This window comes from Lithobates pipiens, unplaced genomic scaffold, assembly GCF_037356315.1.
Source record: "Lithobates pipiens isolate NorthernLeopardFrog02 unplaced genomic scaffold, aLitPip1_a1.2 Scaffold_23, whole genome shotgun sequence".
NCBI classification, from domain to species: Eukaryota; Metazoa; Chordata; class Amphibia; order Anura; family Ranidae; genus Lithobates; species Lithobates pipiens.
Window position 1 is genome coordinate 299988874 of NW_027507785.1, and position 25458 is coordinate 300014331.

The 25458-nt window shown below is 43.4% G+C and overlaps 1 protein-coding gene across 4 annotated transcripts in view; it reads right to left on the minus strand.

The window, feature by feature from the left end:
* The window catches only part of PTGFR (prostaglandin F receptor), a 65035-nt gene that overhangs the window by 35078 nt on the left and 4499 nt on the right, over positions 1-25458 (minus strand). For 2 of the 4 annotated variants that reach the window (XM_077450400.1, XM_077450401.1), the window contains exon 2: positions 2058-2246. The exons of the other annotated variants lie outside the window; for them this stretch is intronic. The gene's annotated coding sequence lies outside the window, so the exon portion shown is untranslated. The remainder of the gene's footprint in view (positions 1-2057; positions 2247-25458) is intronic. 4 annotated transcript variants of the gene reach the window in all.

Sequence of the window (25458 nt, forward strand, 5' to 3'; positions counted from 1 at the left end):
GGTTATATAATTAAAATTTAGAAAAAACGTCCCTTCTGGTCTGTTAAGCCCTTCCTGCCCAGCCCTGGTATCCCTTTAATGGGATCTATGTGCCCAGGGGGATGAGAAGGATCGGCCGATCATATGACCAATGTGATTGTCTGTCATAGTGGTCACATGACCGGGGTGGGGGCGGTGCCAACGACTCCCAATCATTAGTGCAGACCAAGAGCGGTCTTTGACAGCTCTGTCACTTTGCAATCTCAGCACAGAAAACTCTGCCACCCATTGATGCCTATGTGCAGCACGTGGCCGTTTGCTGCCGCACATAAGTGTTACGTGGGCAGCAAGAGGTTAAAGTATAATTTAAAGTGGTTCTAAAGGCCGCCGGGGGACCACAGAAAACAAGGATCGGGGCCACTCAGTCCAAAATGAACTGCACAGTGGAGGCAAGTATAACATGTTTGTTATTTTTTTTAAAAACAAACACGAGGGTTTAGTAACCCTTTAATCTCAGTAGTGAGCAGGAGAGGGTGGCTACATTCCTATACCTCCCAACCATCCCTGATTTGCTGGGACCATCCCGGGATTTGATGTAAGTCCTGGAGCAGAGCCAGATCCAGGGACTTGCCCAGAAGGAGCACACTACCATCGCGCATCAGTAAGATCTACTTGTGCTGTGTCTGGGGTCCCACATGGAAGCACATCTCTATTTGGCAGCCGTCTTCTCTCACAACCAAATGCCTCTCACACAATGCAGAGCAGCTGAACCCACCTCCTCCCTAGCTGTGATGCTTTCCTGTACACAGACAGGAGGATAAGGTGTTAGGAGGAACATGGCTCAACATATGCCATGCTGATCTGAGGTCTGTGAGAAACATTCGGCTTGCACTGATGAGGCGGCGTTGGTGGGCACTGATAAAGAGGCATGAAAAAGGCTACACTGATATGTAGCACTGATGGGCACTGATAGGCGGACCTGATGAGCACTGATTGACGGCACTGTTGAGGCTGCACTGATATGTAGCACTGATGGGCACTGATAGGCAGACCTGATGATCACTGATAGGTGGCACTAATGGGGAGGCACTGATGGCCACTGATTGGCAGTACTGGTTAGCACTGATAGTTAGCACTGATGGACACTGATTGGCATCTCTGGTTGGCACTGATAGGCAGCACTGATGGGCACTGTTTGGGCTGCACTGATCATCAGGACACTGATGATCAGTGCCCTGATGATCAGTGCAGATGTCCCCTTTCACACTAGCTGGGTTACTAGCTCTAGACACAGCCGATCACATGTTAAAGAGCCTCTGTCATTGGCTCTTTACCCTGATCGGTGATGCGTCCTATGAACACAGCTTACCACCGATCACTGCACGCCTGCGTTACAAGGGTGAGAGGACGTCACGTGAACTACAGCAGTCCTGCCCAGCCTGTTATTTGACTATACTGCAGGCGGGATCCAGTTAAGGTAGGCTCAATCAAAGCAATCAAAGCTAATTTTATAGGTACAAGGTGCTAAGCATTCCTACATACAGTGGGAACATGGAGAATGAATGTAACCACTCTCTAATGGGAAGTCAGATCACAGCAGCAAAATAAAGGATTCTGAAGATTTGGAGTAGCCTGATGCCGCGTACACACGACTGGACTTTTTCGACAGCAAAGGTCTGACGGAACAAATCCGTCGGACAATTCAACCGTGTGTGGGCTTCATCAGACCTTTGCTGATGAAAAATCAGATGGATTTAGATTTAGAACATGTTTCAAATCTTTCTGACGGACTCGAGTCCGGTCGAAAAATCTGTTCGTCTGTATGCTAGTCAGATGGACGAAAACCACACTAGGGCAGCTATTGACTACTGGTTATGAATTTCCTTATTCTAGTCTGGTCGTACGTCATCATGGACGAATCCGTCGGTCTTTGGTGTGATTGTGTGTGGCCAAGTTCGTTCATTTGGAAAGTCTGTTGGAACTCCGCCGGAAATCCGTCGGGAACGTCTGACCTACTCTGACGGAAAGTCTGGTCGTGTGTATGCGGCATGACAGTAATAAAAGGTGCAGATACTGACCAATCAGAATCAATGTGGTCTGTCCTGGAACGCACTGCACAAAGAAGAAGTCGATGAGTGGTGATTTCAAATCCCCGGACCGATGGGCTCGCTACATGGGCACTGACAGCTCAGCATCCCCGGAGGTAAGTAAAGCAGGGATCGTGGGTGTGGAGGATGCATACTGTTAGTTCACGTTTTCATTTTTTTCTGTACAAATGAGTTTCAGAAAGAGAAGAGGCATTGAAGAGATCTGCAATATGCGCACTAGGCATGCAAGACAATCAATAATCATACAAAAAAAAAAAAAAAAAAGTATTCCCGACCAAAAATAACAATATAATATTGCTTTAAAAATTAGGCTAAAAGGCTACAATCTATTGTGCTGTCTTCCCGACAATAGCAGAAGAAACATAAGCAAGTGATATCATGAAAACCCGAATCCTATAAAGCAGTCTTTCTCAACCCTTTTACCCCAGAGGAACCGTTGAAATAATTTTCTAGTCTCAAGGAACCCTTATTAAAACCAATTTATTGGTGGTCAGTGAAAAAAAATGCCCCTTACACTTGTGGTCATGTGGAATGAGGCAGCCCTTACACTGGTGGTCTAAATGCAATCCCTACGGATGGCATAAAAGATTGTTGGCTTCATGCAACTGGCTCTACCAAGTAGCATTGATCCCAGAACTATGCAAACACCTTAAGATAGGAGGTCAATCGGCCACAGTTCAAGGAACCCCTAGCAACATTTGGAGGAACCTTAGGGTTCCACGGAACCCTGGTTGAGAATTGCTGCTATAAAGAATAGAAACTTGACCCCCAGTTCAGTGTAAGGCTTTTAGCGAGCTCTTACCTTCGCTCTGTGCAGAGACGACTATGCGCCTGGTCATGTCTCTTCTCAGACTGACTAGGAGAGTGGGAGGTTTTTGCTCTTTATGATTTCCTGAGAATATGTGTTATTATAAGAAAATGAACTGCATCCCTTTAGCAATATAGAGTCTTAGGAAATATCTCAGAAAAAAAAAATCAAACTCCTGTTGCAGGAGCATCTTCTAATTTGATTTCCATTGATGCAGACGGCTGGGACAAGCAACGGACTTCATTGCACGAAGGCACCCAATGATAGCAAACCACCACCGCTGGAGGTGCTCAAAGGGCTGGGGCAGATGTCCTGTAGTCCACCCCCCCAAGCTGACATCACGTATTATATCCACAGGAGTCCTGGAACTTCTCCTCCAGCCCTGTGAGCACCTCCAGCGTCCTTTTTTTTGCTATCAATGGCGGGGTGGGAACACTGCAGATATGGATTTGTCTAGATATTCACTTTGTGAGTTGTTATACAATTGTAATAAACTGCCTATTGCTGCACTACATGGTGCTTTGCTTTCCTTACTGGGTTCACACACACACAGGAGCGGTGGGGGAACTTACATGCAATTCGGATTTGGATTTGTGCCCATTCAATTTGTCTGGACACAATTTGCACCCCAAAGATACAATTTTGGTATAGGGAGCCTCATCACGTGTATGAATAGTCCTTAAAATACCCGGTATCGGAATCGACAGGTTCCCTGTCCCGCCAATAATAGCAAACCACCGCCGCTGGGGGTGCTTAAAGAGCTGGAGGAGATGTTTGGCGCCCCTCCCCCCCCCATGCTGACATCACTTATGCCTTATACCCACAGGAGATCCGTAAATTCTTCCCCAGCCCTGTGAGCTCCTCCAGTGGCTGTGGTTTGTTATCATCGGCGGGACGAGGACACTGCAGATATGGATTTGACTAGATATTTACACTGTGAGTTATTATAACATTTTAATAAACTGCCTATTGCTGCACTACATGGTGCTTTTCTTTCTTTACTGGATTCGCACACACACAGGCATGGTGGGGGAAATTACATGCAATTTCGGATTAGGATGTGTGCCCATTCATTTTGTCTAGACACAAATTTCACCCCAAAGTTTCCATTTCAGTATCGGGAGCATTCTCACAAGTTGGAGTAGTCGTGAAATGACTGGGTATTGGCACCAATACTAATATCGGTATCAGTGCATCTCTACTTCTTATACTTCAAAAGACTGGGAAAACATCCTCCGCACTGTAATTAGCTGAAGTAAAAGTGCATTGTTTTCAACTTCTGTGTCTTGAAGAGTTGAGGATTGAGGAGTTAAGCTGCCTGTGGATGGTGCCAAGTCAGTAGGTGACCATGCTCTCCAGACAGACTGGGTCTATGGAGGTATGTCCACGCATGAAAAGGAGAATGGAACGCTGGACTCCAAGGAAACAGCCTAGGTGTAAAGAGGAGTGAAACCGGCACCAACCTGATTCCTCCCAGGCCCCTCCCAAGTTCTATTGGCTGCCATGATGTATGATGTGATACAGTGGTTTGCGTCACACCAGGTTGCGCTGAAAAAAGTATGGCATGCCATACTTGTATTCAGCATACCTTAACTCAATAAATAGGTGTGAACTGGCATGATATAAAAGGGGCTTTCTACCTTATCTTGGCCCAATGTAGGCCCAACCTACAAATGCTTTGATTTTATTATCTGATCGATTTGTGACTCGATCAAAACTTTCTTTCAAATCAATTTAGACTCAATTTAAGGTACTTATGTAGCGTTGTCAATTTCCGCAGCACGTTACATATACATTGTACATTCACATCGGTCCCTACCCTCAAGGAGCCTTTTAGAATCTATCAAACTGAGTGGATTAGCCAGGGCACAAAATCATTGATTTAGCATTGATTGCCAATATGAATACGATCATATTTCAATCAATCAGATTATGGGATTACATGGTGGAAGCAGAGAAATGATTAATAACTTAAATCATAAACTATGATCGTATCTTAACTATTGATTGGAATCCACTTCCCTGAATGTAGCCTATTGATTGAATGGGATGTCGGCTATGGATCAATTATTCAGATTGGAAAAGATTGATTGGAGAAGAAATCGGTCATTTATTGAAGTGTGTATGGCCACCATTGGTCTTTTCCTGTCATTGTTCTATAATTCTTCATTTTGTTATAATATATAACATAATTAATTTGCTAGTTTTATGTAAAAAAAAAAAAAAATTTTTATATCTGCTCATGGTTCAGTATTAAAAAATAATGACTAAAATAGACAGTGTATGTCTCTTCCATAATGAGTAGTGTCATGACTCTCGCCTGCTAAAACTAGAAATACAGAGGAATACAGAGGAAGTTATCAGAATCTGGTGTTAACTATTTGTATTACTGCAGCATATTTGTCTCCCACTCACTTCCCCCAGATTCACTCTTCTGTGAGCTGTGTACAGACGTCCTGTAATGTTCTCAGAAGAGGTGAATGGTTTCTGGTTCTCCGGATGATGAAGCACTTTAGGTTTATGCTTCTCTCCCCTGAATGGAGAGTAGCCTGCAAACGGTAATTATATCCCAAGAACCATCTTCTGAGACATGTACTTCTACATTAGCTAATGTCATATAGTAGTTTGGTTAAAAAAGGGTTCTAGAAAGTACTTTTCTTGACAACATTTCAGAGATTTTAGAGATCTGACCAACCAGTCTGTGTATATCAGCCATGCTCCACCAGGGCTCCTCTAAGTCAGCCATTCTCCGCCAGTATTCCTTTAGGTCAGCCATTCTCCACCAGTAATACTCTAGGTCAGCCATTCTCCACTAGTGTTCCTCTAAGTCAGCCATTCTCCACCAGTATTGCTCTAGGTCAGCCATTCTCCACTAGGGTTCCTCTAAGGCCGCGTACACACGGGCGGACTGTTCGCCCAACTTTGTCTGCTGAACAGTGTTTCAGCGGACAGTCCGCTCGTGTGTGGGCTTCAGCGGACAGTTTCAGCGGACAGTCTGACGAACAAAGTTTTTCGGAAATCCCGTAAAACTGTCCGCTGAAACTTGGTTTGAGCGGACAGTCCGCTCGTGTGTAGGCTTGTTCGTCAAACTAAGTCTCGCGCATGCTCAGAAAGAATTTACACGCCGAAGGTTGCATTGCAGTGTATAGGACGTCGTTTTTCTAGTCCCGTCGTACGTGCCGTTCACGTCATCGCGCACGGTTTCAGCTGACTGTTCGTTCATCGTGTGTAGTCAAGTCCGTTCATGCTAATTTTGAGCGGACTGTTTGTCAAACTGTTTGACGAACAAGGTTGGGCGAACAGTCCGCGCGTGTGTACGCGGCCTGAGTCAGCCATTCTCCTCCAGTATTCCTCTAGGTCATCAGCCATTCTCCACCAAGGTTCCTCTAAGTCATCCGTTCTCCACCAGGGATCCTCTAGGTCATCCATTCTCTACCAGGGTTCCCCTAGGTCAGCCCTTCTCCACCAGCCTTCCCCTAGGTCAGCCCTTCTCCACCAGCCTTCCTCTAGGTCAGCCATTACCACCAGGGCTTCGTTAGGTCAGCTGCTCTTTACCAGAGTTCTCTTAGGTCACTCATTCTCCACCAGGGTTTTCTTAGGTCAGCCATTCTCTACCACAGCTCCTCTAAGTCAGCCATTCCCTACCAGGGTTCTTCTAGGTCCCTCATTCTCTACCAGAATTCCTCTAAGTCGGCCATTCTTTACCAGAGTTACTCCAGAGGTTGGTAGGGGTTCCTTGAGCTATGGCTGATTGACCTCCCATTTGATGGTGCCTGCATAGTTTCAGGTTCAATGACACTTGGCAAAGCTAGCAGCATGACACCAATTATTTTTTTAACTGTCATTAGGGGGCATGCTGACAAAAACTGTAAGGGTTTCATTCTTCCCTCTGACCTTTCAATGTAAGGGACAACTCTCATGCACAAAAGCTGTCACTGTCAAATACTGTATATTCCTCCAAGGATATATTGTAAATCTACTTTGTATCCAACACTTTGCAAACCCAGATATTACCATATAAAAGTAGCAGTGACATAATCACTGTGCTGTGCTTGGCCCGTAGAGAGAACAGAGCTGTGGGAGGGATGCATCAGACCCCATTTTCTACAGGCTGCCTGTGGACAACTACAGGAGGGGCAGATACAAGACCAAGCACCCTGCACAAGGAGAGAGAGCAACAGTGACCGCATCTTATTACTGGAAGCTCCTTCACAAAGAAAAAGTCTCACCCTGGGTTATTGTACAGATCTGGAAGTAATACACAAAGTACACCAACATTCTAGTAAGAATACACATTACTCTTGTATTTAGACAATAATTTCTTATTCCGAAATTCAGTTTTAAAGCTTTTCTAACCTACAGTAAGTATTCCTCATAACATACATAGGGAAGTTATTTGGTCAGAACTCTTTTCCATTAAGCATGCTTCCCTGCTTGGTGAGATGGGAAAGAGGGACACATTATAGCACAAATTATGGGCAAATGCCCCTTCCATGCCTCCTGTGTCCTGGACTACGAGGATTAATGTGCAAATAAATTGATTGGTGTTACCCAATTTTTTTAACTCTACTTTTGCTTTATTTTGACTTTTAAAATAAAAAATAGAATAACATCGTTCAGTAAAACATTTTTGATCGTTAAATTATACATTTTATGATATGGATCCTTGCATCAGGCCAAAAAGAGGGACAACTAAGGAAGGTTCCAAAAGAGGGGCAAGCCCTGCAAATCATGGGAGGTATTCAATATATTGGTTTGCAGTATTTAATGGCTTTATATAATTTGAATAAAGTCATTAAATTGTTACATGTTTTCAGAACTCGGACACAACATGTTTAAAGAATCCTGTCTAGATTTAGGAATTCGTACCTCCGAGGGATGTACCTTCAGTAATGTACAGTACTGGGAATTTCCTAAAACGCATACTTCCGATTCCAGAGTGAATTTTCTATCTTTGTACAGGAGTTAAGCAACATCGTAAAAGGCTTTCATAATAATAACCTTTCCATTCTGCTTTTAACAAGCTGGACCGTAGCCCCCACCAACGCAAAAAAAAAAAAAATCTCACTGCAAATACCGAGAGCAGAATTAAACATAAACCACAAACCTCACAGAACTAGTATACAGCATTATACAAGAAGAGTGAGTCCGATCTGTCTCATCCCAGGCTGTTCAGACCTAAATCCATCCCCAATGACTCTGCTTTGTAATGACAAATATAATGGAGGTCATTTACTAAAACTGGAGAGTGCAAAATCTGGTGCAACTGTGCATAGAAACCAATCAGATTCCAGGTTTTATCGCCAAACCTTATTTGAACAAAACTGAAGTTAGAAGCTGATTGGCTACCATGCACAGCTGCACCAGATTCTGAGTGCACCAGTTATAGTAAATCTCCTCCAATGTGTTACTTGATAGTACTTAATGGGGGTTATTTACAAAAGGCAAATCCACTTTGCACTGAAAGTGCACTTGGAAGTGCAGTTGCTCTAAATCTAAGGGGTAGATCTGAAATTAGTGGAAGCTCTGCTGATTTTATCATCCAATCATGTGCAAGCTAAAATGCTTTTTATTTCCCTTGCATGTCCCCCTCGGATCTACAGCGAATTTACTTCCAAGTGTACTTCAGTGCAAAGTGGATTTTCCTTTAGTAATTAAGCCCCATTGATACTCTGTTATATGCTCTTTCCTGGAAGATGTGTCAATACCTAATGCTGAATCACTATAGGGGTTATTTACATGCAAAGTGCACTTGAAATTGCACTGAAAGTGCCATTGGAAGTGCACTCGCTGCGGATCCGAGGGGGACATGCAAGGAAAATAAAAACAGCATTTCAGCTTGCAGATTTTCAGTGACTGCACTTCCAAGTGCACTTGCAATGCAATTTCAAGTGGACTTTGCACTAGTAGTTTGCACTTGTAGTGCAAAGTGGATTTGCCTTTTGTAAATAAACCCTTATGTGTTTCTTTATTTTCATGCAAGCAGTTTGTAGGCAGAGACCTAAAAGTTAAACTATATTACCAAATGTATTGGGACGTCTGCCTTTACATGCACTTGAACTTTCATTGCTTCCTAGTCTTAGTCTGTAGGGTTCAATATTGAATTGGCCTACTATTTGCATCTATGACAGCTTCAACTCTTCTGGGAAGGCTGTCCACAAGGTTTAGGAGTGTTTCTATGGGAATGTTTGACCATTCTTCCAGAAGCACATTTGTGAGGTCAGGCACTGATGTTGGGTGAGAAGGCCTGGCTCGCAGTCTCCGATTTAATTCATCCCAAAGGTGTTCTATTAGGTTGAGGTCAGGACTCCTCCACCCCAAAATCACTCACCCATGTCTTTATGGACCTTGCTTTGTGCACTGGTGAGCAGTCGTGTTGGAACAGGAAGGGGCCATCCCCAAACTGTTCCCACAATGTTGGGAACATGAAATTGCCCTGACCTCAACCCAATACCTTTGGGATGAATTAGAGTGGAGACTGCGAGCCAGGCCTTCTCATCCAACATCAGTTCCTGACCTCACAAATGCACTTCTGGAAGAATGGTCAAACATTCCCATAGACACACTCTTAAACCTTGTTGACAGCCTTCCCAGAAAAGTTGAAGCTGGAATACTGTAGCTGCAAACAGTGGGCAAACTCAATATTGAACCCTACCGACTAAGACTGGGATAGCATTCAAGTTCATGTGCATGTAAAGGCCAACACTCTCTGTAATAAACAGTATTTTTGTACATACATTTTGGGTTAATATCTGGAAATTCGTGGGTTAACATGCTGTGGTGTGTCCCTACCTGATTCTGCACAGAATGCCCCCCGTAGCAGTAAATCTGTTATGGGGCGGTCGTTAAGTGGTTAAAGGAAGTTGAAAAATAACTGACTAACTGGCAGGATCATCCGGTAAAATAAGCTTACAAAAGCTTAGCGAAAAGGAAACAAATGCAGCTACCACATCGAAGAATCAGCAAGCCGCAATATATTTAATTTTTGTTTTTTGGGTATAATACCGCTTTAATGTCTAGCAGCAGAGTAAAGGACCATTAGATGGTGTTTTGGAGTTAACATAAAAAAAAGAATTCACTGAAAGCCTTCAGACTCATATAACTCTGATCATAAAAATGATCCCTAGTCATTAGTGGGCTATAGAACTCAGCTAATCACTGCTTTCATCTAACATGGTCATATAATATATTATTGTGTTGAGAAAAACCACATTTCTTTTTTCTCCGAGTCTTTACTGTAAACCCAAGTCTCTGTTTGTCAGCCACAAATGGATGTGGTCCCTTCGTGTATTAAAGAAAGCTGTCATGAACTGTCATTATTGTCCTCATAAAATAAATGCAAATTCCTTGGCTGCTACTCTAACCCAACGAGCATTAATAGTTTGCATCCCTGACCGGGAAATAGGATACTGATCAGAGCGAATTTGGAACTCCTGATATTCTTACTGTCTCTAGGTCAGTGACTTGTATTGAAGCAAGCGTACCAGCATGAAAGCCAGACAACTAGTATCATAAAGCCTAACCCCAGGAAACTTGAAAAATCCTACCTTGCAGTGGCACTGCGCCCCCCACTGAAAGGGTTAACCTCTTGTTTAGTTCTAGGGGCATGGAAAAGTAGATATATACTTTACCCACTCCTCTGCACCTAAAGATGCCCCCAAAGTACCTTCTCCTCCATGCTCCAGCATTCTATTGACCTGACATCATTAAAGTGGTTCTCAAGGCAGATGGTAAACTAAGAATTAGAGCACCCCTAGTGGTGGACTTTTTAGGCACGCATAACAAGTATCGGGTATATAAAGTACAAAGATTTTTTTTTAGAAAAATAGTATTGTAAGAAAAACGTATAAAACAAGGAATGCATAAACACACTAATAATCTGTATACACACTAATTGCTAAGAACACCCTACGCGTTTTGGAGAGTCTGAGTCTCCTTCTTCAGGGGTATGTATAGAGCATAAACCAGGTATATTCAAAATCGTGTATTGGATAAGCATTCCATGAAACTTGTAATTAAAAACAAGACAAGAAGACAGGATGGATATAGCCGAAGGTTACTTTCCCCTTGAGGAACTCCTAATGTAGTCGCCCCCACAGGAAGGGCCAAAATAGCCTTAGGATGTTGATAAGGGACCAACCCCCCAGTATAGGTGGGCAGATGGAAAGAACCCCGGGAAAACACTGGGGCAAAGCAGTCAGTCCTGAAAATAGATATAATGGTAGTGATACTGGCGAATAAAGGCGGCTCCTTTAGACTACGTCCATCCAACCGTCCGTTACGGTATCCAGCATCCAAGTGTGGTGGATGATCAAGGCAGATGATATTGCATTCTGCGCAATAATTGTGCAAAATTGTGTGCAAAAAAAAATAAAATCATTGGTTAAGTTGTATTGACGAAACATGTCTGGGCGTGGTTACACAGCAACCATCAGGATTGTTTCATGTTCAGATATACCAGCCACCGAGTGTGTAGTGACTTTGGAGTGGAGAAGAGAGCGAGCGGCGTGGAGGGTGAGACTTACAGGTTTATTCCGGGTCCACCGAGACTGCACTACATCGCGTTACCTGCACTTTGGAAAGTTCATGTTGACGTGCCTTTGTTGTGAAGGATGTAAGTGCAATAACTGAAGATTTCGTGTGCTGTTTTAAATAAATAGTTTTTCTATACTTCACTATTTTAAGCACTTTTTATCTTTGCATGTGGAGTGTTATTGTCTAATGAACACTGTTGGATTAGTTTGATACCCCTGGGGGGGTTATTAAGTGATATTGCCGAGCATGAGAGTGCAAGGCATGATCTATTGGTGAGTGCATTTCTTAAGAGAGTGGAGTCACTGGACACATATAGGGTGGTGAAAGATTGTTTCAAGTCACTTTAAGAAGATTATTTGTTTACTTTTAAGTGTAATTACTAGGATCCATTTAATTATTCATGGACTTGAGTTTGGATCTGTTTCTGAACGTTATGGACATTATTATTTACATCACATTGATCACTTTTTTCATGGGGTGATTGTTTGTTATATATATTTTTTAGGTGTATTCATTTAACCCCCCTGGCGGTATTCCCGAGTCTGGCTCAGGGTGAAAATGTTGTACCATTAGCGGTAACCCCGAGCCAGACTCGGGACCGCATCGTTGAATCCAGGAAGAGGTTACTTACCTTGTCCACTGGATCCAGCGATGCCCCCCCGCTGTATGAGCGAGCCGTTCTCCGCTCGATCTATCATGGAGCCGAGCTCCGTTCCCTGCGAGCGTTGCGACGCACGGGGACAGAGAACAGCGCCAAATTCAAAAAGTGAAACACACAGTATACATACAGTATAATGTAATCTTACAGATTACATTGCTGTATGTAATTATTTCACATCCCCTTTGTCCCTAGTGGTCTGCCCAGTGTCCTGCAGTTTTATAATATAAAAACTCTTATGCCTGGAAACTGGAGATTGTCCATAGCAACCAAAACTGTCCCTTTACATCAAAAATGGTTTTAGACCAGCTAGAAAACAGCGATAGTAAATTAGAATCACTCGCAGATAGGGATGAGCCGAACACCCCCCGGTTCGGTTCGCACCAGAACTTGCGAACGACCCCCGCGTTCGGTACGAACGTTAGAACCCCATTGAAGTCTATGGGACTCGAACGTTCGAATTGGAAAGTGCTAATTTTAACGGCTAATATGCAAGATAGTGTCCTAAAAAGGGTTTGGGGACCTGACTCCTGCCTCAGGGGACATGGGTCACTGCAAAAAAAAGTTTTAAAAACGGCCGTTTTGGCGGGAGCACTGATTTTAATGACGATTAAAGTGAAAAAAAAAAAGTGAAATATTCCTTTAAATATGGTGCCTGGGGGGTGTCTGTAGTATGCCTGTGAAGTGCCACGTGTTTCCCGTGTTTAGAACAGTCCCTGCACAAAATGACATTAAACTGAAATAACACCATTTAAAACTGCTTGCAGTTTTAATGTTATATCTGGTTCCTGCAATATGGTTGAAAATCATTGAGAAACATGGCATGGGTAGCCCTCCCTGCCCATTACCAGCCTATTTGGGTCTTGTACGCATATTAAGGGGAACCCCGTACCCATATTAAAAAAAGGAAATGCGTGTGGACCCCAGGCCCTATATACTCAGAACAGCAGTATACAGGCGGTGCAAACAAGACAGGGACTGTGTAGGTTTGTTGTGTTAAGTTGAATCTGTTTGTCATTTTCAACCGGTACATTTTTAAAGTGTAGCTCCATTCAAAAAAACAATTTTTAAGCTTTTTGGAAAACATAGGGAAGGGTTATCACCCCTGTATAATTTGTTTTGTCGTCCATCTTTTTTCATCTCACTTGCTGCTGTCTCCTTGCGTTTGCAAGTAGGAGATGTTTGTAAGTTGGATGTTTGAAAGTAGGGGCCTGCCCTATATTATAGCGGTATGTACTGGGTACAGAGCACGCAGACAGCACGCACTATCTCCTAACACTACTGACTGCAAGCTCTATTATTAACCACTTGTTAGCCCAATGTTTGCATAAAGTGAAAGATGAAGTTATGCTGAGTAAATAGATATCAAACATGTCACTCTTCAAAATTGCACATGCCCGTGGAATGGCGCCAAACGTTGCTACTTAAAAAATCCCCATAGGCGACGCTTTAATTTTTTTTTTACTGGTTACATGTTTTGAGTTGCAGAGGAGGTCTAGGACTAGAATTATTGCTCTCGCTCTAACATTCTCGGTGATACCTCACATGTGTGGCACATGCGAGCACATGGGGACATGGGCGCTTTAATTTTTATTTTATTTTTTTATTGTTCATTTTACTTTATTTATTTTAGTTTGACATTTTTTTCCCCAAAAATATATTTTTGATCACTTTTATTCCTATTACAAGAAATGTAAACATCCCTTGTAATAGGAATATGGGGTGACAGGTCCTCTTTACAGTGAAATCTGGGGGGTCAATATGACCCCACATCTCACCTCTAGGCTGGGAAGCCTGAAATAAAAAATAAAAAAAAGATTCTGGCTTTGATCGTACTGGCGAGTTGGTAGAAGCACCGGAGGGCGGTGAGGGGTGGGGGGCGTCTATGGCTGGGTATTTCAGGGTATCACCGAGTATGGCTGGGTATCTCTGAGTATGGCTGGGTATGGCAATTTATGGCAGGGTATTACAGAGTATTGGCGGGGTATTGGCGGGGTACTACAGAGTAATAGCAGGGTACTGCAGAGTATTGGGGGGTACTACAGAGTAATGGCAGGGTACTGCAGAGTATTGGGGGTACTGCAGAGTAATGGCGGGTACTGCAGAGTAATGGCGGGTACTGCAGAGTATTGGGGGGTACTGCAGAGTAATGGGGGTTACTGCAGAGTAATGGGGGGTACTGCAGAGTAATGGCAGGGTACTGCAGAGTATTGGGGGTACTGCAGAGTAATGGCGGGTACTGCAGAGTAATGGCGGGTACTGTAGAGTAATGGGGGTTACTGCAGAGTAATGGGGGTTACTGCAGAGTAATGGGGGGTACTGCAGAGTAATGGCAGGGTACTGCACTGCAGAGTAATGGCAGGGTACTGCACTGCAGAGTAATGGCAGGGTACTGCAGAGTAATGGCAGGGTACTGCAGAGTATGCACTGGTATTGCAGAGTATTGGCAGGGAATTGAGGGGTTAAATTCGGTGAGCAGCGATGTGGGCACTGCAGATGCAGCCCACATCGCTGCTGACACCGATCTCTTTCCCCTCCGCTGTACCGATTGGTACAGAGAGGGGAGGGAGGAACAGGCGTCATAACATGACGCCGGTTTGTTTCCAAGTGATCACTCCGTCATTTGACGGAGCAATCACGTGGTAAACGGCCGCTATGAGCGTGATCCGTGATGCGACCCGGCAGTCACGGATGCTCTCGAGTGCGCACACCTCGGGGCACGCGAGAGCAGAATTCTGGGAGGCCGTTAATTAACGGCCTCTCAGAGTTAAACAACCCCCCTGAAGCCGTTAATCGGCAATGGGCAGTTGTTAAGTGGTTAAAGCTAGATCACTAGCTATATAGGTGAGGTGAATATAGTGGTGTATACTGCAGTCAGGGCACAGACAACAACCACTACACAGCAGCAAGATAGGAAATCAGCCAAAAACGATTGGTGTGTACTGTGTTGAAGGCACACAGAACACCCACTGCTTCAGATGCTAAGTAACACACTACACGAGGCCGCCTCAAAGGCGGCCTTATATAGTGTGGGGCGTGCACTACACAGCCTGAGCTATGATTGGCCACAGGCAGGATGCCTGTGGCCAATCATGGCTCTCCTCGCTGCCGGCGCTGCGATTGGCCAAGCATGCGGGGTCACAGTGCATGCTTGGCCAATCATGGGGCAGCAATGCACTGCGCCACCGCAGTGCATTGTGGTCCGCGCGCGCGTCACTCGAATTTTGACACGTACGGCCCAAACGTTCGGAATTCGCCGAACGGCCGAACAGCCAATGTTCGAGTCGAACGTAAGTTCGACTCGAACACGAAGCTCATCCCTACTCGCAGAATTGAGGGATAGCGATTTGTGGGGAGATCCGTCATCAAATACTGAAAAGTAATGACAGTGACAATTCTGCAACTGAGCAAATTTCAGTGTTTTTGATTTGATTAAATTATTGAATATTTTTTTATTATTGTTAATTATTATTTGGTACAATTATTTATAGTTATTTATTATTTTATAATTTATGATTTCATTTTTCAAACTTTATCATACCCGGGATGTCTGCTAGACTCTGGTTTGGACAGATTTAAGTGAGTTATTCCTAAGGCCGCGTACATACGGGCGGATTGTCTGCCCAACTAAGTTCGTCAGACAATCCGACAGACAGTCCGTCCAACTTTTGAATGAACGGACTTGACCACACACGATGAACAGACAGTCCGCTGAAAGCTTGCGCGATGACGTGTACAGCACGTACGACGGGACTAGAAATACGACGTCCAATACACTGCAATGCAACCTTCGCCGTGTAAATCCTTTCTGAGCATGCGCCATACTTAGTCCGTCCAACTTGCCTACTCACGAGCGGACTGTCCGCTGAAACCAAGTTTGGACGGACAAAATTACAGAAATTCCGAAAGACTTAGTCCGTCAGACTGCCCGCTGAAAAAGTCCGCTGAAGCCCACACACGAGCGGATTGTCTGCTGAAACACGGTTCAGCGGACTAAGTTGGACGGACAATCCTCTCGTGTGTACGCGGCCTAAGAATTACAGGACTACAATATAAAACACCAAATTTACATGCAAAATGATTATACCGCTTTCAGCACCTAAAATCTGAAATAATCATACCGCCAGGGAGGTTAATTGTTGTGAATATAAGCGCTACTATTTTATTCATTTGAAATTAAATATATAACATGTTGTTGTTTATTGACAGTGTCCATTTCTGTTGGCTTCCGAAAAACCAACTTGAAGGACCAGCTGTGCCCTCTTTGCCTAGCAGGAAGGAGAGACAAGTGCAGAGAGAACACTTAAACACATAACTAAGCTAAAAAAATATTGAACCGGATAACCCTCTCACAAAATCCTACGAAAGAGTTGTTGGTTGAAGACAGTAAAACAACCCTCCCCTTGAGAGGCTATGGCTAATTTTGCCCATGGAGGAAAAAATTCCTTTCTGGTCCTACAAGCTATATTAGTTCCCTGGATCAAAATACATTTATGCTTCCCTTAGGAATAATATCTGTTCCCATCCATGTGCATATAGCCAAAACTTTTTTAGTTTTAGTTTTGAATAGGGTGTGGAGAAGGATTACAACGTGTCCGATTTTTACTGCTGTCTGCGTTCTAGGTGGCTGGCTTCACCCTTCCTATTTGTCCAGGGGACCGTTGTCAGTGACACAAAAGTAATAGGATCACCAGTATTTTATGGTTGTCACCAGAAAAAAGAAATGAGAGATAATATTGTAATGAGTTTCAGTGTAGACTGCAAAAAAGCTTGTATGTGGTCTCACTGTACCAGGACAGGTTCATCTAGTGTCCAGGGCAAGGGTGCAGAACTGCTCCCCCTCCTCCACTGTTAATGCATGCTGTAGAATGGCTTAACTGCTCTGTGTCCATTCTCTGCCTCCTTGTTCTAATGTGCTCAGGGCAACTTCCCCTCCTTCCCAACCCTTGTCTCTGCCCTGAGTGGTCTGATCGTTAGAGGTGCCAATTTTGTAATATGTTAGGTGGAGTGCAGAGATGTCATCAGGTCCATCTACATAGCTAGGGCTACTAGGTATCTAGCCGGACTCAACGACATCACCTCACTGCACCTAACATATTACAATGGATACCTTTGCAGATCAGACCACCCACAGGCCCACAGGCTATGGTATGCATACCAATTTTATACACCCTCCTGAGAATGTCGATGAGGACCCAGAATTCAGATCAAGAGCAACCACCTTCATCTTGCGTGGAGACAGGTTTTTTTCAAACACATACCTGGAAGGTTGCATTTTCCCATCCCTTAGGCCAAGGGGAGGCAACCTGGGGCCCTTCAGCTGTTGCAGAACTACAAGTCCCAGCATGCCCCTGCGAGTAATTGTAACTGCCAACCTTGCAATGCCTCATAGGAAATGTAGTTCCACAACAGCTGGAGGGCCCCAGGTTGCCTAGCCCTGCCTTAAGGTAACCACAGCCTCAACATTTGTAAGTCATTTTCCAATTTCTTTTCCAATTGTTGACCCGCTTTTGAGAGAATTATTGTTTTTAAATCAATTAACCACACTTTAAGGACTCTCCAGCCTCCCTCCTTTCTTTTCCGGTGGTCAACCTGAGCTGTACCAAGGACCACTGGTCAGTCTTTCAGGACTAAACCCCTCAGGTCTTAGTTGACCACCACATCCTAGATCAGTGATTCTCAACCAGGGTTCTGTGGAATCCTAGAGTTCCTCCAGAGGTTGCTAGGGGTTCCTTCAGTATTGGGCAATTTCTGCCTCTCAGATAAGTTCCCACTGACACCATTGATCTTTTTAACTATTTGTAAGGAGGCAACTCTTCCCAATGACCACAAGTGTAAGGACCATTCTTCCCACTGACTAATCACACTACAACTCAACTAATGAGTTGTAGATGTTTAACTTTTAGCAGGGGTTCCCTGAGACCGGAGAACTATTTCAAGGGTTCCTCTGTGTTGAAAAGGTTGAGAAAGGCTGTCCTGGATCTTAATCCTTCAATGGGACTCTTGTTTCAATAGCAGCTGAGATTTCCCCTCAATTTGTAGAGCTTTTCTCAAAATTTCTGTTACATCTATTCAAAACTCAAAAAAGGTTTTGGCTATACAGTAAATACTTTTTAAACAAATCACCTCTGAGTAATCTTTTTTAACCCTAACAAGCCCATTTTTCTGACCTTTCATTGTAATTCAGATCTCTCATCTCCTTTATGAATTTGTATTAGTTTCTCCCTCTTGATGTTGTGATGAGGATATTCATTTGTAAATCAGCAAATCAACTAATTGCTAATTTTTATTTTTACCTGAATATGTGATTTGTTAAGTCTGTATATACTGTAATTATACAATTGCTGAACCACAAATTCCTGAATTAACAAACTGTGTACATGTTCTTTGAGTGGACAAATCCACATGCAATCAAAAGTTTGTGGTCTGCAGATTCTCGTGCTTTGATTATCATTACTCTGACATCATTGGCCACGTACTGTAAATAAAGCGGTCACAAACCAAACTGATCATATGCTGTAAAAAGACAGTAAGTACATGTTAGTACCTGTAGATTGTCACCTGCTGGAGACCTTCAATTTACCATATTTACTTTGAGAAAGCAGCAGTTATTTTAAAGTAAACCTGTCATAAGTGTTGTCATTGCTGCACTCCCTGCTTAAAGAGGAGCTCCGGCCGACCTCACCATTTGTTTTTTTTGTTCCCCCAATTACCTGATGATGGTATCTGTACATTTCAGATACTCGCCCATCCAGTGTATCCAGTATTGACCAGCTGAGATCATCTCATGCCCGACCACAGCTTTGCCCAGCCACCATGTTCTCTCTGACATCATCGAGAGGCCCACCGGCTCTTCCCGGCTCAGCCGGCAGGCCTCTTCATAGGCCCACCCCCTCCTCCTGTTCTTCAATGAAAGGCTCCTGGGATATGTGATGTACATATCCAAGGAGACACAGGAGGCAGGGTGCGCGTCTTTCGCCTAAGGTGAGTGACGTGCATGGGGAGGCGAGGCAGGCTTTTAATAAAAAAAAGTTATAAACAAAAGAAAAATAAAATCCCCTATTTCTGCAGGGGAAGGGAGGAGGGGTGGAGAGGTGGGATCTTCCTTGGGAGGTTGAAGGTCCGCTTTAAAGTGGTTCTAAACCTCGTACATGATATCTGAACAAAGCATATCCCTCTATAGCAAGGGTCTCCAAACTGTGGCCCAGGGGCCAGATGCGGCCCTTTGCTTGCTTTTATCTGGCCCTTGGGGTACTTTTTCATCTACCGACACCAACAAAAGGGCACAATTCCTCCCAATGACACCAAAGATGGGGCAAAATTTCTACCAATGACACTAACAATGGGGCCCAATAACACCAATGTTGGGGCACAATTCCACTCACTGATACCAAAGATGGGGCATTGTTTATTTCCACTGATGCAGGGACATTTTCTACTCCTGATGACCACAGTCTGGCCCCCTAAAGTCTGAAGGACAGTAAACTGGCCCTTTGCTTAGAAAGTTTGGAGACCCCCGCTCTACAGTGTGTACTTGTCAGAGCTCTAAGTGTCATTTCTCTCTGCTACTTTGTTCCTCTGCTTTCAGCATGACTCACTTCTGGCAAGCTTTTCTGAAACCAAGAGAAAAATGGTGACAGGGAGGGACTTCCAGCTGATTGACAGCCTCTGCTCTGTTCCTGTGATCTGTGTGGAGGGGTGTCTTTCCTCCAATCAGCTCTCAGAACTCTCCTCGCTGAGCTTTGTAGAGTGTAATTTCAGCTCTCCGCCTCCGTTTTTCTGAACTGTCAGACAAGCTTTTTAAATTCTGGACTTTTGTAACAGATGTAAAGAAGACTGCAGATAGACTGATACGTCTTATGTAGGAGGATTTGTTTCATCTCTGTGTGTCACCTGAGGCCAGTCACTTCACTGGGTATATGGAAAGGTTTACAACCACTTTTTAACTACTGGTTACCTCACTGATTGGCTCACATACTGACTTTAACTGTGTAAATCACTAATCTTGTGGTATGCAGATCTACAAAGTCACAGAAATGTTTTTGTCTGCATGTTTGTTCCAAGTCAGACAATTTAAATACAGAATGATCTTTATCCCCACATGCACTCTCAGCAGCCGCATACTGGCATATTCAATAAAAGCTTAGAAGAGCAATAACATGCAAAGAACCTATAACAGCCAATCAGAACTCAGTTTACAGCAGTCATATCAGTAAATGATGATTTACATTTGGTCGCTACGGGTTTCTGCACTTTTCAAATCGCTATATATCTCAAACTGCTTGCTGGGAGTGGGTATGAAAGTGTATCTTAGAGTACAGTGAAGACTCCCTATGCACCTATTCCAGAAGTACAAAATTAAAAAAATTATTGTGTTTTAGTATATTAATGCTTTGTTCACATCTATTCATGTCGGGAACGCACAAAATCACATCCTTTCCCAACATGCACGGAAACACACTACTTTTTAGCAGATGTGTATGGGTGACTTTAATTCTTAATGGCACCCCCACTCATCTGCAACTGCATGCGTTTTCATGTGCTCCAAACCACATGGTGCTGCACTTTTTTTAAAAAGGGTAGAGGACTTCTTTACCCACATTTTTCACTGTTAGGATAGCATTCCCACATGTTGCGTACATGTGGGAACGCACATGAAAACACGAGTGTGAACCAAGCCTAAGACACCCTCTGCACCTATTCCAAGAGAAGAATAGACTGTAAAATTCCTACATTGACAATAGAAATAGAAATTCGACTCAGTTATAGGTGGAGGTTACCACCATCCCTCCCAAGTGCATACTATACATGTACTATATTCATCTAATAGGATCATAAGGGCAAACAAACTTTAAAGTGGTTGTAAATCCTCTCCTATACCCAGTGAAGTGAACAGCCTCAGATGATACACCTAGATTAAACAAATCCTCCTACATAAGTTTTACTTGTATATCTGCAGTCTTCTCTTGTCTACACCCCTTCAAAAGGGCAGAAAAGCGTTACAATCCTTCATCTGTTAGCATCACAGAGGAGGGGGCGGAGAGGCTGCAGCTACAGTGTGTGAGAGCTGATTGGAGGAAAGGAACACACCCTCCCTCCACACAGCAAAAGAACTGTGTTGTGAATAGGCAAGCTCCGCACTGAGCTCCCCCCCCCCCCCCTCCTGACATAATTTTATCTCATGTGTCAGGCGAATTTTTCAGAAGTGACTCAAGCTGATAACAGAGGAGCGAAGCACCAGAGAGAAATGTCACTTAGTGCTTTGGAGAGAGATAAGTAAGCACTACAGATACATGTGCTTAGCTCAGATTTCATGACTGTGGTTTACAATCACTTTAAGCTAATTTTTCATAAAAGATACATTTTATTATAATCCTTAAAAGTGCGTCCTTATATAGGAAGGTGCCTTGGAATAAAAAGGGTGTGGGGGGTGTTTTTTGTTTCTGGAAAGGGTGGGTTTTTTCCCCTTTTTTGGGGGGGTGGGTGGGGGGAGAGGGGAGAGACGGTGGAATATTTCCAATTTTTGTAAAATTTCAGAGGGGTTTATTATGAGATAGATCCATAGTTTTTTTTGTGTGTTTTTCTGTTCTTGTGTTGTTTTTCATGAATGTTTTGTATATTTGTTTTTGAAATTATATGGATTGTTTTATATGTGTATAATAATTTAATAAAATAATTAAAACAAAAGTACGTCCAGCAACTTAAAATCCATTTTTACAAAAAGTTTATTTCACTGTGTCATCCTTATATACAATATGCTTTTGCATTAAAGTGATACACCCAGACTGGTTCCTACTGTAAGGCTATACTCTTTCTAATTGCAGTTAGTCCATGTGCTGGGAAAAACTAACACGTTTTGAATTTGTTACATTCATTTCTCTTCTTCAGGGATATTACAAGTTGCATATGTAAGACACTATCTTGTATATTATACCAAAAGTCCTTCTATTATATCACACAGGGCCGGTCACCCATAGACGCGCACCTGGAGTGCATAGAGACTGCATTGGCCCAATTAACCTTTGATGGACAGATTGATTACCAAGCATATATAAAGGTAACTCCAGTCTGGAAGAAGGATATTCCCCCTCCCCAGGGGGGAACACATTAGATTTTCCTAACACATGGACTAACTGTAATTAGAAAGTACAGTAATACCTTGGATTACGAGCATAATTCATTCCAGAAGCATGCTTGTAATCCAAAGCACTTGTATATCAAAGCAAGTTTCCCCATAGCAAATAAGGGAAACTCAGATAATCTGTTCTACAGCCACTGCTAGTCTATGCTGTACTGTATGTGGCCAGAGGTGCAGGGGCGCCTGTTTATGCAGTACCGCATTTGGCCAGAGGTTTGGAGCATCTCCGAGTGTCTCTGAGCGTTACTGGCACCCCCCCCCCCCGCACCTCTGGCCAAATGCGGTACTGCACATCCCAACGGCTTGAATCGTGCTTGTCTTTGAGCTTTTTTTTTTTCGTCTTTTTAAAAAAAAATTGCTCGGATTGTGAAATGCTTGTAAACTACCTTACTCACAATCCAAGGTTCCACAATAAATGGCTGTACAGTAGGGACCACTTTAATGCAAAAGCATATTGTTTATAAGGATGACATAGGGAAACTGTGATCTTTATATTACATATAGTGTTTCATTTGTGTATTGTGAACACTACTAGGTTTTGCTGCTGGTTTTACTTATTTTTATCACTATATTTCTGTAGATAGGCACATTTTATTAGGTACTTCTAGTAGCGCGAGGGACACTTTCACATATTCATTTTGTGACAATGGATTTTATTGATGGATGTACTTTTAAGTATTATAATAAAATGTATGTTTTATGAAAAATTTACAAAAAAGTATTTTGGTTGGCCTTAAAATCCCATTAGAGGAATATAGTAAGTATATAACATACACTGACAGCAGGCGTTTTCCCAGAGGTGGCCAAAGATCTGCTGATATCATAGCTACCCCATAGCCGTACATCTATTGTCCAATGTTGTATCAATCTCAGTTATTGATAGACGACCATCTAACGGGCACAAACTTCAAGAAATATAATGTAAAATGCTGTGCTGTAAGCCCAACAGTCTAAGAATAGAGCAGGTCTGTCATAATCATAAATTACATTGTCCCCTCTCTCTCTCTATATATAGATGGATAGAATGTACCAAACAAGCTGTAGGTTAAAACACACCAACATAAATCTTGCTGAACATGATACCATGCCTCCAGTGTATGCTGAGCTGAACAGCAAAAAGGGGGCCATTAAATATATATTGTAGCAATTATTTTCCAGTAATGTATCATTGAACCTTGAACCTTGTACCTTGAGTACTTCCCAGTGATAAGCTATTTACTAAAGACCAGCTTCATATTTTAAAAGCACAAACCACTTATTTTCAACTAGGGTTCCTCCAAAGGTTGCTAGGGGGTCCTTCATCTGTGAATGTTTGAAGTGGTATAAAAACCCAAAAACAAAAAATTTACCTATTTCAGATTACCAAACCATAAATGGGGTGGCCTTGTTATTTTTCTTTTTAAAGTTTTTTGTTTCTTTATTTTCACCTGGTGATCTGGCCAGTAACACACTTCCTGTCCTAGGGTGTCTCCATTCTGGATGGAGAACAATGGAGACGCCTTTGGACAGCAGCATTGTGAGTCTGGGGAGAGGGTAGTGTTATGCCGCGTACACACGGTCGGACTTGTCAACGGGATAACCTCCAGTGGCATTTCCGATGGAACAATTTAGAACTTGTTCTATATCTTATGCCGTGTACACACGAGCGGAATGTCCAACAGAAAAAGTCAGACGGAATCTTTTCATCGTACATTCTGATCGTGTGTATGCCTCATCGGACTTTTTATTCGAAAAAATTCTGACAGACCTAGAAGGAGAACATGTTCTAAATATTTCCGACGGAACCAATTCCTATTGGGAAAACCACTCGTCTGTATGCTGTTTTACGACGGACCTAAAACGAAGCATGCTCTGGAAGCAAGTACCAGACGGAAGCTGTTGAACTTCCTTTTTCTAGTCCCGTTGTACGTGTTATACATCACCGCAATTCTTGGCGATCGGACTTTGGTGTGATCGTGTATATGCAAGACAGTTTCAGCTGGAACTCCGTTGGAAAAACCTTCAGAGTTTATTCAGACGAGAAAACCGTTCACGAGTACGCGGCATAAGTCTGTGGGAAATTTCATCAGAAAAAGTCTAATGGCAGCGATCGACATCTTATAATGGGACTGCAATAGTGCAGCGGCAAATCTGACACTAACTAATGCTAGGGGGGAATTGACTAACTGCCACTGACATCACCAGGGACATTAATACAGTGATCAGTGATAATACTATACACGGTCACTGTACTACTGACACTGGCTGGGAAGGGATTAACATCTAGAGCAAATGTGTGCCTAACTATGTGTAATGTGTGTAAAGTGTGCTACTTTACTAACTGATCTCTCTGTTTCTCATCCCTGCTTCGCAGGGATGAGAAACTGACAGGTCGCTCCCTCTATATAGAGCTCTGTGTTGTTTGCCAACCCAGAGCTCTGGGTTATGTTTGCACACAGCCAGTCAGCAGGTTCCAGCCATGAACCATTGGGCGGAGCTTGCTGACAGGTTCCCAATTTACAATCACAGCGGGTGATGAGCGGGGTGCCTTAAACCCAGAAGTAGACAGCAACGTACCAGTACATTGCTTTGCCTACAGCAGCTGCTTAGTACATTGCAGGTGGGCAGTCACTAAGTGGTTAATAAAAACTGACTACTGTGAGCACCCCTGTCAGTGGTAAATGGTTTGTTTCAAGACTCTAGCCAGTATTTTTGCTGGACAGCTTGGTCTGTTAAAGGCAGTTGAAAAAATACCAGGCTAAGACCCCTTTCACACTGCCAGCATTTTTCAGGCACTACAGTGCTAAAAATATTGCCTGTATAGCGCCTAAAAAAAAGCTGCTCCATGCACTCCAGTGTGAAAGCCCGAGGGCTTTCACACTGGAGTGGTGAGCTGGCAGGGCGTCAGAAAATGTCCTGCCAGCAGCTTCTTTGGAGCAGTGAAGGACCGGTGAACTCACCGCTCCTCCACCGCTGCTCCCCATTGAAATCAATGGGGCAGCGCTGTGATACCGCCGGCACAAATGCCACTCCGGCGGCATTTTTCAGGCGGATTTAACCCCTTTTCGGGCACTAGCGAGGGGGTTAAAACCGGCCCGCTATCGGCCGAATAGCACCGCTAAAACGACGGTAAAGCGGTGCTAAAAATAGCACCATTTTACCGCCGATGCCCCCCGTGGCTTGGTGTGAAAGGGCTCTTACTGGTTCAATCACCAGGTAAAAATAAAGCATACACTACATCCAAGTTTTGGTA